We start from the raw sequence: 10,777 nt of genomic DNA on the forward strand, positions 1-10,777 counted from the left end.
GAACTCCAAAGAATACCTGGAAGATCTTAAGAAGAAGAGAAATAAGATTTCTACATCAAGTATACATGTTATAGAAGTCAACCTCTCTATTTCTTCATCGTGGGTATTAGATACTGGATGTGCTTCGCACATTTGTACTAATGTACAAGCGCTGAGAAATAGCAGGGCATTGACGAAGGGTGAGATAGACCTACGAGTAGGCAATGGAGCACAGGTTGCTGCTATTGCTGTAGGAACTTACCATCTATCTCTTCCCTCTGGGCTTGTACTAGAATTAGATGATTGTTGTTATGTGCCTTCCTTGACTAAGAACATAATTTCAGTTTCTTGTTTGGACAAGAAAGGTTTTTCGTTTATAATAAAGAACAAATGTTGTTCCGTCTATTTAAACGATATGTTCTATTGTAGTGCACCTCTGATAAACGGACTCTATATTCTAGATCTTGAGAGTCCTATCTATAACATAAATACCAAGAGGTTCAAGTCAAACGACATGAACCAAACCTACCTCTGGCACTGTCGCATAGGTCATATAAATAACAAGCGCTTATCCCAGCTCCATAAGGATGGTTTGCTGGACTCATTTGATTTAGAATCATATGAGATATGCGAGTCATGCCTACGAGGCAAGATGATCAAGACTCCCTTTAGTGGGCACAGCGAGAGAGCGACTGATTTGTTAGGACTCATTCATAGTGATGTATGTTGCCCTTTCAATGTCGCTGCTAGAGGCGGTTATAGGTACTTCATCACATTTACTGATGACTTCAGTAGATATGGTTATGTGTATTTGATGACACATAAGTCAGAATCCTTTGAAAAGTTCAAAGAATTCAAGAATAAAGTACAGAACCAACTTGGCAAGAGTATTAAGATACTTCGATCAGATCGAGGTGGAGAATACCTTAGCCATGAGTTTCATGACTACATAGCTGAGTGTGGGATTCTATCCCAACTCACTCCTCCTGGAACATCACAGTGCAATGGTGTATCCGAAAGGAGGAATCGTACCCTATTAGATATGGTACGATCCATGATGAGTCACACAGATCTTCCGACATACCTTTGGGGCTATGCTCTAGACACGGCAGCTTTTATACTCAACCGAGTTCCATCAAAGGCCGTGATAAAGACACCATATAGGATATGGACTGGGAGAGATGCCCAGGTGTCTTTCATGAGGATTTGGGGTTGTGAGGCTTACGTTCGACGTCAAGTCTCGGATTAGGACCCAAATCCGACAAGTGTTACTTTATTGGATATCCCAAGGAAACTAAGGATATTACTTCTACATTCCCAGTCAGCACAAGGTAGTTGTGGCAAAGACTGGGGTCTTTCTAGAAAGGGACTTTGTTTCTAGAAAGACTAGTGGGAGCGCGTTCGATCTTGAAGAAGTTCAAGATGCGAACAATAGCACTGATGCCTCGATGGAAATTGAACTGGAACCACAAAGTGTTGTGGATGATGTTGTTCCACAAGGAGTTGAGGAACAACAACCAGTTCAAGTAGACATACCTCTTCACAGGTCTGATAGGGTACGTCGTCAGCCTGAGAGATACTCATTTCTCTTGTCTGACCATGATGACATTGTGCTCATAGAGGATGAGCCTACCACCTATCAGGAAGCTGTGATGAGACCAGATTCCGAGAAATGGCTAGAGGCCATGAGATCTGAAATGGAATCCATGTACACCAACCAAGTATGGACTTTGGTTGATCCACCTGAAGGGGTAAAACCCATTGGGTGTAAGTGGGTCTTTAAGAGAAAGACTGACATGGATGGACTTATTTATAAAGGTCGCTTGGTAGCTAAAGGTTTCAAGCAGATTCATGGTATTGACTATGATGAAACCTTTTCTCCAGTAGCGATGTTTAAGTCCATTCGGATCATGCTTGCTATTGCAGCCTACCATGACTATGAGATATGGCAGATGGATGTCAAAACCGCGTTTCTGAATGGAAACCTACTCGAGGATGTGTACATGACACAACCTGAGGGTTTTGTAGATCCACAGCATACTAGCAGAGTATGCAAGCTGCATAGGTCCATTTATGGACTAAAGCAAGCTTCTCGGAGCTGGAATCTTCGTTTCGATGATGCAATCAAATAGTTTGGCTTCATCAAGAACGAAGATGAGCCTTGTGTCTAGAAGAAGGTTATAGGGGATATAGTTGTCTTCCTCATATTGTATGTGGATGACATTCTACTCATTGGGAAGGACATCCCTTTGCTTCAGTCTGTCAAGACTTGGCTAGGGAGTTGCTTCTCAATGAAGGACTTAGGTGAGGCATCCCGCATTCTAGGGATACAGATCTATAGAGATAGATCTAAGAGAATGCTTGGCCTAAGTCAGAGTACATATATTGACAAGGTACTCCTTCAGTTTGCCATGCAGAATTCCAAGAAGGGATTTCTGCCGATGTCACATGGCGTGAGTCTTTCGAAGACTCAAGGTCCTTCTTCTAGAGAGGAGAGAGACCGCATGGATCAGATCCCTTATGCCTCAGCCATAGGATCGATCATGTACGCCATGCTATGTACTCGACCTGATGTCTCGTATGCTTTGAGCATGACGAGTAGATACCAGTCAAATCCAGGTGAAAGTCACTGGATAGCGGTCAAGAATATTCTTAAGTACTTAAGAAGGACTAAAGAATATTTCATGATATATGGAGCCGATGATGAGCTAGATGTAAAGGGTTACAGTGATGCTAGCTTCCAGACCGACCAGGATGACTATAGATCACAGTCGGGGTTCATATTTTGCATTAATGGTGGTGTTGATAGCTGGAAGAGTTCGAAGCAGGATACAGTAGCTGATTCTACAACAGAAGCCGAGTACATTGCTGCATCAGAGGCAGCAAAGGAGGCAGTTTGGATCCGCAAGTTCATCACTGAACTTGGGGTGGTTCCTAACATTGCTGACCCCATTGAGCTCTATTGTGACAACAATGGAGTTATAGCACAGGCGAAGGAACCTCGCTCACACCAGCGGACCAAACACATACTACGGCGCTTCCATCTCATTCGAGAGATTATCGAGAGAGGAGATGTGAAGATTTGCAGAGTACCTACAGAGGCTAACATCGCAGATCCCTTGACCAAGGCTTTGGCACAGAGGAAGCATGATGGTCACACTAGGTCATTTGGGCTTAGAGCCTACACTGATTGGCACTAGTGCTAGTGGGAGATTGTTAGCTAGAGCCCTAGAGCCAATCATTTGATGATTGTATATTGGACTTATTGTATCATATTCTATATAAATAAAGGCATTTGGATTTTGGTTATTATACTTACTTGTATTGGTGCCAAATGAACTAAGTATAATAATGTCCCTGAGTAAACGGTTCTCACCTATATCAATCGGTTAGTTGAACCGATAGTGAGATGATATAGGGAACACTACTCTTAATCATTCCTAGTCGAGTATTAACATTCAGGGACAATGTTAATGTAATAAGACTAGCATGTAGGTCAACTCGATGACTTGATCTCACAAGTCATGGATATAGAGATATCAAGTTGACACATGGGTATACATTAGAGAATGTATACTGAATGACCCACCATGAGAAAGTATCATGGATCGTTATATGAGTATCATATACTTTCTCATGTGGCTATTAGTATGACTACTAGTCCTTAGACCTGAAGTCACCATAGATCCCTACATAAGGAGTTATGTACTTTGGTTTCGTCAAACGTCACCCGCAACTGGGTGGTCTATAAAGGCGATTACTGGGTATATAACAAATTATGCAGAGGGATGTGAGTGATGTAGATGGGATCTATCCCTCCTATATGACGGGAGAGACATCGGTATTCTTGATAGAGTGAGACCACGAAGTGCATGGCCATGCCCAAATGAGTCAATATAGGATATTGAGCTCATTTGATTTAGTGAGTCTACTTGGAGTTCAAGATTTAGATTGGTCAGAGGATGACACGGTCTATGCCTCACATTGACCAATCTAGATGTCTAGGATAGAAGGACACTTGTCATATATTGTGAGGAGTCACAATTAGTAGTCACAAGGTGATGTTGGATCTCAACATTCTTGTAACATTGGGTAGTAATGATGTGTTGCTAGATACCGCTCATTACTTATGTTCCTAATTGGGTTTAGGGGCATTGCCAACGTTACAAGAAGGGTCACACACTAAGGACAATTAGATGGAGATTAGGTTCATATGATGAACCAAGAGGATTAGATTCATTTGATGAATCAAATTGGATTAAGAGTAATCCTAATTTGGCTAACTTGAGTTCGACTCAAGTTGATTCATGTGTTCAATGAGTCTAATTTAGATTATGACTCATTGAATCTATTTAATTAAATGAATTAGATTCATTATATTAAGTTGGCTTGAATCAAATGGTTAGATTAGATCAACCATGGAAGAGATTTGGTCAAATTTGACTTGACTTGAGAGGAAGATTAAAAGTCAAGTTTGACTTGACTTTATGTCACCTCATTGGTGAGTTGGCATTGATGTGGACCAATGATGTTACTACACATCATCATGGGTGCCATCTCATGGAGGTTACAACTCTTTAATGGCTCCACATTAATTTCACTTAATGTGGAAATAGGAGTTACATTCTTTTGAATGTGGCCGGCCACTATTGTAGGGGAATGAAATGAATTTTTCATTCAAGCCTCATTTTTACTTCATCCTCTTCCTCAAGTTTTTGCTCTCTCCCCTCTCCTCCTTCTTGGCCGAATACCACATAGGTGCTAGCACACCTTGGTTTTGGTCTTCTCCATCTAGATTTGTTTGTGTGGATACTTCTAGAGGAGTATCTATTTTGATACTCTAGAGATCCGACATTTTGGACGAGCGGGATTCACGTCGGGCACGCATCAAGGGTATAAACATCTTAACCTTTGTAGATTTAGTGTAAATCGAAGTTTTCTAACTCGTACTCAAAATTTTTCAAATTTTTCCTTTGCACAAATCCGGTGGCATGGGTGATTCGGGGTTTCCGCGACGCGAAAAGCGGTTTTCACTGCCCAAAAAACCCAACAGATAGATCGGGCGGATTGATGAAGATGGAGGCTCTAGGGTTCCCCCCTGCTCTAGGGTTCCCCCCTAAAGGGAGAACCCTTTCCCAAGGAAAGGGGAAGAAACTCCAATCCAAATATGAGTGAAAAGGGGAGAAAATCCCCTTTAAAAGCAGGGGCACAACCACCTCATTTTCTTCGCCACACTGGCATGCCTCAAGCCATGGTCATGGCTTGTGTGTCATGGACCAGGGTAGGCATGGTCGTTGCTTGTGTGTCACAGTCTAAGGCAGGCATGGTCATGCCTCAAGGCATAACTTTCCTGTGGGTATCTCTGGCAAAAGGGGGCTTGATCGTGCCTTTGGGCACTACCGAGCCATGACTTGCTCTGAGTTGAAGAGACACTGTCATGCCTCTAGGCATGGCATGGTCATGTGTTCTACCTAGAGACCTAGCATGGTCGTGCCTCTTGGCACGTAGCACCTGTAAGTACCCTGTGATGGTTTTGGTATAATCAACCAAGCAAGTTAGGTCCTGTTATTGTCTGATGCCTTGTGTTTAAGTGTGCAGGAACTTAGGAGCACAAGAGGTCGAGTAAAAGACGTAGCTAGTGAGAAGGATAGCATGGGAGAGAGCTAACAGGCTCAGTGCATCCGTGGGATGAGGTGCTATGGAAGAATATGTTGGCAAGCGAGAATGAGGTGTGCAGCATTTCTGAGGGACGAGAAGTTGAAGTAGAAGACTGCTTGAGAAGGCCGGAAAATGGGTTCGGATGAGCCTTATTTCGGATGTCTGAAATCACCCAAACAAACAGAATCGGAGAGAGAACCCAGACCAAAAGTCAACCTGCTAGTTGACTTGGTCTGAGCGCCCGGACCTAGTCCAGGTGCCTGGATCAACTAGGCGCCTCACAGTCCGAGCGCCCACACCGAAAAATTTATCAAAATGCATCATGGCGCGATTCGGTGCGACAAAGATAAAATTCTATCCATGTCCCAGCACCTATAATCCTTCTAGCTGTCCCGATCAGGGTTGTATTTATCAGGGCTGTAAATACAACCCTGATCCCAGTAGCCTAGAAAATCACTTGTAAATCATTCTCTTTTTATTCTACTACTGTTTATGAACCATCAACGTTGTAAGAAGCTACTCCACCCAAAGGAGATCTTCATAGTGCATTTCACTTGCCTTGGATTAGCAATCCTCTTATTGCAACCAAGTAATTCTTTTTGTGCCTCTATCTTTGATTTGTATGCTTCTTTATTCTTTTTATACAAGTGTTTGCTCTAATAAGCTATAAGTCAAGAAAGGTATTTTGTTTTTATCTTTTAGGGCTATTCACCCCCCTCTAGCTAGCCACTAGGGACCAACAATAAGTTGTATGGACGCTTCAAAAGGACTAATCGTTAATCGAAGCCAAGAAATCAATGGCCAGACCAAGCCTCATTTCGCCAAAGTTCAAGGGGGAGTTCATGCACTTGAAACGCCGAATGGAGGTATTCCTAAAAACTGACTTTAAAATTCTTTTAATTATTAAATATGGGTTTGTAGTTTCAAAAGATCAACAAGGAGTAGAGAAAGAAGAGTACCTTTGGATGAAGAAGGAACAAAGTGATTTCGTCACTAATAGCAGAGCAAAATATCACCTGCTAAGTGTGTTGCTACCTCAAGAAGTCAACCGCATCGGGAGCTACTCCGATGTCAAAGACCTCTGGGAGAAATTCTTGGAACTCCATGAAAGCACATCCAAAGTGAAGCTCGCACGATGAGACCTTTGAAATCAACTAACAAACATATGTCTAGAAAAAGATGAGAAGGTAGCCCAACTACACGCAAAGATCAAGGAGTTGATCACCGGACTGGTCAACCATGATGAAACGGTAACAAACCGAGACTCGATACGCTACGCACTCAATGCTTTCCCCAAGACTCCAAAATGGACTTCGATAATCGATGCCTACTACATCTCGAAGGACTTGAAGGTAAGTACACTAGAAGAATTATTTTCGACTTTAGAATTACATGAATCCAGGTGTGTAGGATCAAGTAAAGAGTTAAACCAGAACTTGGCACTCAGAGCCACAACGAAGGACAAACTCGAATCAAACTCAAATATGGAAGGAGACCAAGAAGCTTACATGGTAAGGAAATTTAGGAAATTTTTTAGATCTAACAAAATTAAAGAAATGCATAACAGAAAAAATCTAAGAAATAGAATAAAGGTTCGATGCTACCAATGTCAAAAGGAAAGACACATAAAGGAGGACTGTCCGAGACTCAAAAAGGAAAAAAGAAAAGAGGCCCAAGCAAAATAAGCACAAGAATCTCAAGGCCACTTGGGACGAAAGCTCATCATCTGAGTTAGAAATAGAAGCATACGCTCGTCTAGCACTGATGGCTAGCCACGAAGAACCAAGTATCTCAGAAGCCAGCATCGATGCAGGGGAGCGACTTCAGACAAATGCAGCGAAGCAGGGGAAAATCAAGCTTTAGATTTGACATGGTAAATAAGGTATGTCTCTTACCACCTGATCAACTATATTTTGGCATTAAATCAATGGCAAAATCAATGTACAAATTGAAAACTAAAAATGACAAATTAAAAAATAAAAATTTAGAGATAAAAGGACATTAACAAAATCATACTTAATAGAGGATTTAGATAAGTTAAAAATTGAAAATACTAATTTAAAGGAACAAATAGAAAAATTAAAAAATTATGCATACTCATATTCTAAATATTATCAAGGATTAAATTAGTATTTTAGATACCATAAGGGTCAAATTAGAAAGTTATCACCAAAATATGTTCCTAAAAGATACTTGATCAATCAAGTAGGAAGAAACCTATATTGGATTCTCAAATCCTGCTTAGAATAAATTAAAAATTTTTAAGGTTAAAATTTGTAGAAAGAAAAGTAAATGTTTAATTTCTTTAAAAGGTTTTGTCTAGAAGTGGTTGTTGTTCTAATATCCAAGAAGGCCTAGTGTCTCGCCATAGCTTGGAAGAAAATTATTGAAATGAATATTTAATTAACTAACTGTTAAATAGTTAGTTGTTATAATTTTTTTAAATTTTCCCAATCTAAAAATATTGTTATTTACTCAAAAAGGGTAGTTTTAAAATTTAAGTTTTTTTTTAATTTATTTTCTGCTTAAGTTAGCTCATTTGTGTAAAATATTATATCTTAAAAATTAAAAATATCTCATAAAGTTATTTTTATAAATTGTTTTTGAGAAGTTATCATGTTCTCTACCTAATAAAATTTTTATGAAATTTTTTTTACTGTTATTGAAATTTCTGTGAATTTTCTATTAAAATACTAACTTTTAATATTAAAAAATCTTAAAAACTCAATTTTTGAAAATTTGATTTTTCTGGAAAAAAATACTTACTCTATTACCCTCTAAAAAAAATTCAAGATTATTCGAACTTCTATTCTTAAGTAATTTTTTTAAGAAAATACATCTTTTTTAGAAAATAATTATTTACTACTTAAATTATCTTATTTTCTTTTAAAAAATTTACTACTATTTTGAATATGTTTGATTAACCTTCATAAAAATTCCCAAAAATTTTCAACAAATAAAATAATTCTTAAAATTATTTTTTTAATTCTAAAAATCAAAATAAATTCCAAAATTTCATGTATAAATTTCAAAATTTTCCTAAGTGTTAGTCACTATTTTTAAATTTCAAGTATAAATTCCTTAGACTTTAGTTTCAACTTATTTTAGCAAAACCCTATTTTTAATGTGATCAAAGGGAGAGAGCTAGAAGTTAATTTTAAGGGAGAGGTATATTTTTCAAAATATTGCATATCTATTGTTTCAAAACTTGCAATTTCATTTAATGTTTTTTCTTGCTTACCCTAACTTAACTTGGATTGACCAACATCAAAAAGGGGAAAATTGTAAGTACCCTGTGATAGTTTTGATGTGATCAACCAAGTCAAGTTAGGTTCTGTCGTTGTTTGATGCCTTGTGTCTAAGTGTGCAGGAACTTAGGAGCACAAGAGGTCGAGCGAAAAACACAGCTAGCGAGAAGGACGGCACAGGAGAGAGTCGATGGGCTCGGTGCGTCCGAGAGATGAGGTGATCTGGAAAAGTACGTTGACGGACGAGAAGCCGGAGTGGAAGACTACTCGAGAAGGCTAGGAAATGGGTTCGGGTGAGCCCTATTCAGGATGACCGAAATCACCCAAATGAGCAGAGCTAGAGAGAGAACTCAAACCAAAAAGTCAACCTACTAGTTGACTTGGTCCGAGCCCCTGGACTTGGTCTAGGCGCCCGGATATGGTCCAGGCGCTCGAACGATCCGAGCGCCCGGATCAACTAGGCGCCTTCGGGGCCCCTCACAGTCCAAGCACCCAGAACCCTTCCGAGCGCCTGGACTGAAAATTTTATCAAAACGTGTTGTGACGTGATCTGGTACGACGAGGATAAAATTCTATCCATGTCTAGGTGCCTGGAACCCTTCCAAACGCCCCGATCAAGGCTATAAATACTGCCCTTATCCCAGTAGCCTAGAAAATCACTTGTAAATCATTCTCTTTTTATTCTACTATTTTTTGTGAGTCATCAATGTTGTAAGAGACTACTCTGCCCAAAAGAGATCTTCATAATGCGTTTCACTTGTCTTGGATTAGCAATCCTCTTATTACAATCAAGAATTCTTTTTGTGTCTCTGTCTTTGATTTGTATGTTTCTTTATTCTTTTTATACAAGTCTTTGTTCTAATAGGCTATAAGTCGAGAAAGGTTTTTTGTTTTTATTTTTCAGGGCTATTCACCCCCTCTAGCTGGCCACCAGGGGACCAACAGCACCGAGGAGTAAGGCACTACCAACCTATGTAGACTTCTGAGGATGTGATCTAGGGAGACACAAATGTGTCAGCTAGTACACAGCTGGCACAACCCTACTTTGTTGTTGTTTCTCCTCTAAAGTCATTCCAACATGTATTCTTCATCTATTTTCGCTCTAAATCATATCCTATTAATAAAAAAATATGTAAAGAGCAGATATCCGAGCAAATATAATGGAAGTATGACATAATAATATAAAAGGATGCGATAAACATAAATTATACTCATGAAATACAAGTAGATGTGTGTAAAATAATGTCTAAAAACATATATAATCTACTCACATCACTATATTGAGTTCAAATCAAACCTAGCTGACATCTTTACTAAACCCTTATTTGAAATTGAGTTTAGCACACTCAAAAGACAACTAGGAATGTGCTCAGTAAAATAAGATCTTTATAAATTATTATTCTTATTTATGCGCTCAGTAGAAATCCACAGAACCTAAAATAGATGCAATCTTAGGCTTCTAAGTCGATTAGAGGGTTTCGGTCAAAATTCACTTATTCACGTAGAGGCCTCGGATTATATCCATTTCGGGTTCTATGGATTTCTGAGGTTGCAAAGAATCCAAATATAACCTCGATTACTGTTTTTGGCTTCCATAGTCATTGTGCAAAGGTTTTTAAAAAAATCTTTTCTTCTTTTTCGTTTTTTTCTTCTTTTTCATTTTTTTCTTGTTTTCTCGTATGCTAGATCTGATATCCCCATATCAGGCCCAACGTGGTCCTGATATGCTCTCATATCAAGACCAAGGAGAAAAAAGGATTTAATTTTTTCAAGACCTCTGGACCACCACTAGGGAAGTCAAAAATAATAATAGAGCACATTTGAACTCCTTGCAACCCTAGAAATCCACAGAATCTAAAATAAGTGCAATCTGAAGCCTCTAGGTCGATTAG

Source organism: Zingiber officinale, unplaced genomic scaffold (genome assembly GCF_018446385.1).
Source record: "Zingiber officinale cultivar Zhangliang unplaced genomic scaffold, Zo_v1.1 ctg86, whole genome shotgun sequence".
Classification (NCBI taxonomy): Eukaryota; Viridiplantae; Streptophyta; class Magnoliopsida; order Zingiberales; family Zingiberaceae; genus Zingiber; species Zingiber officinale.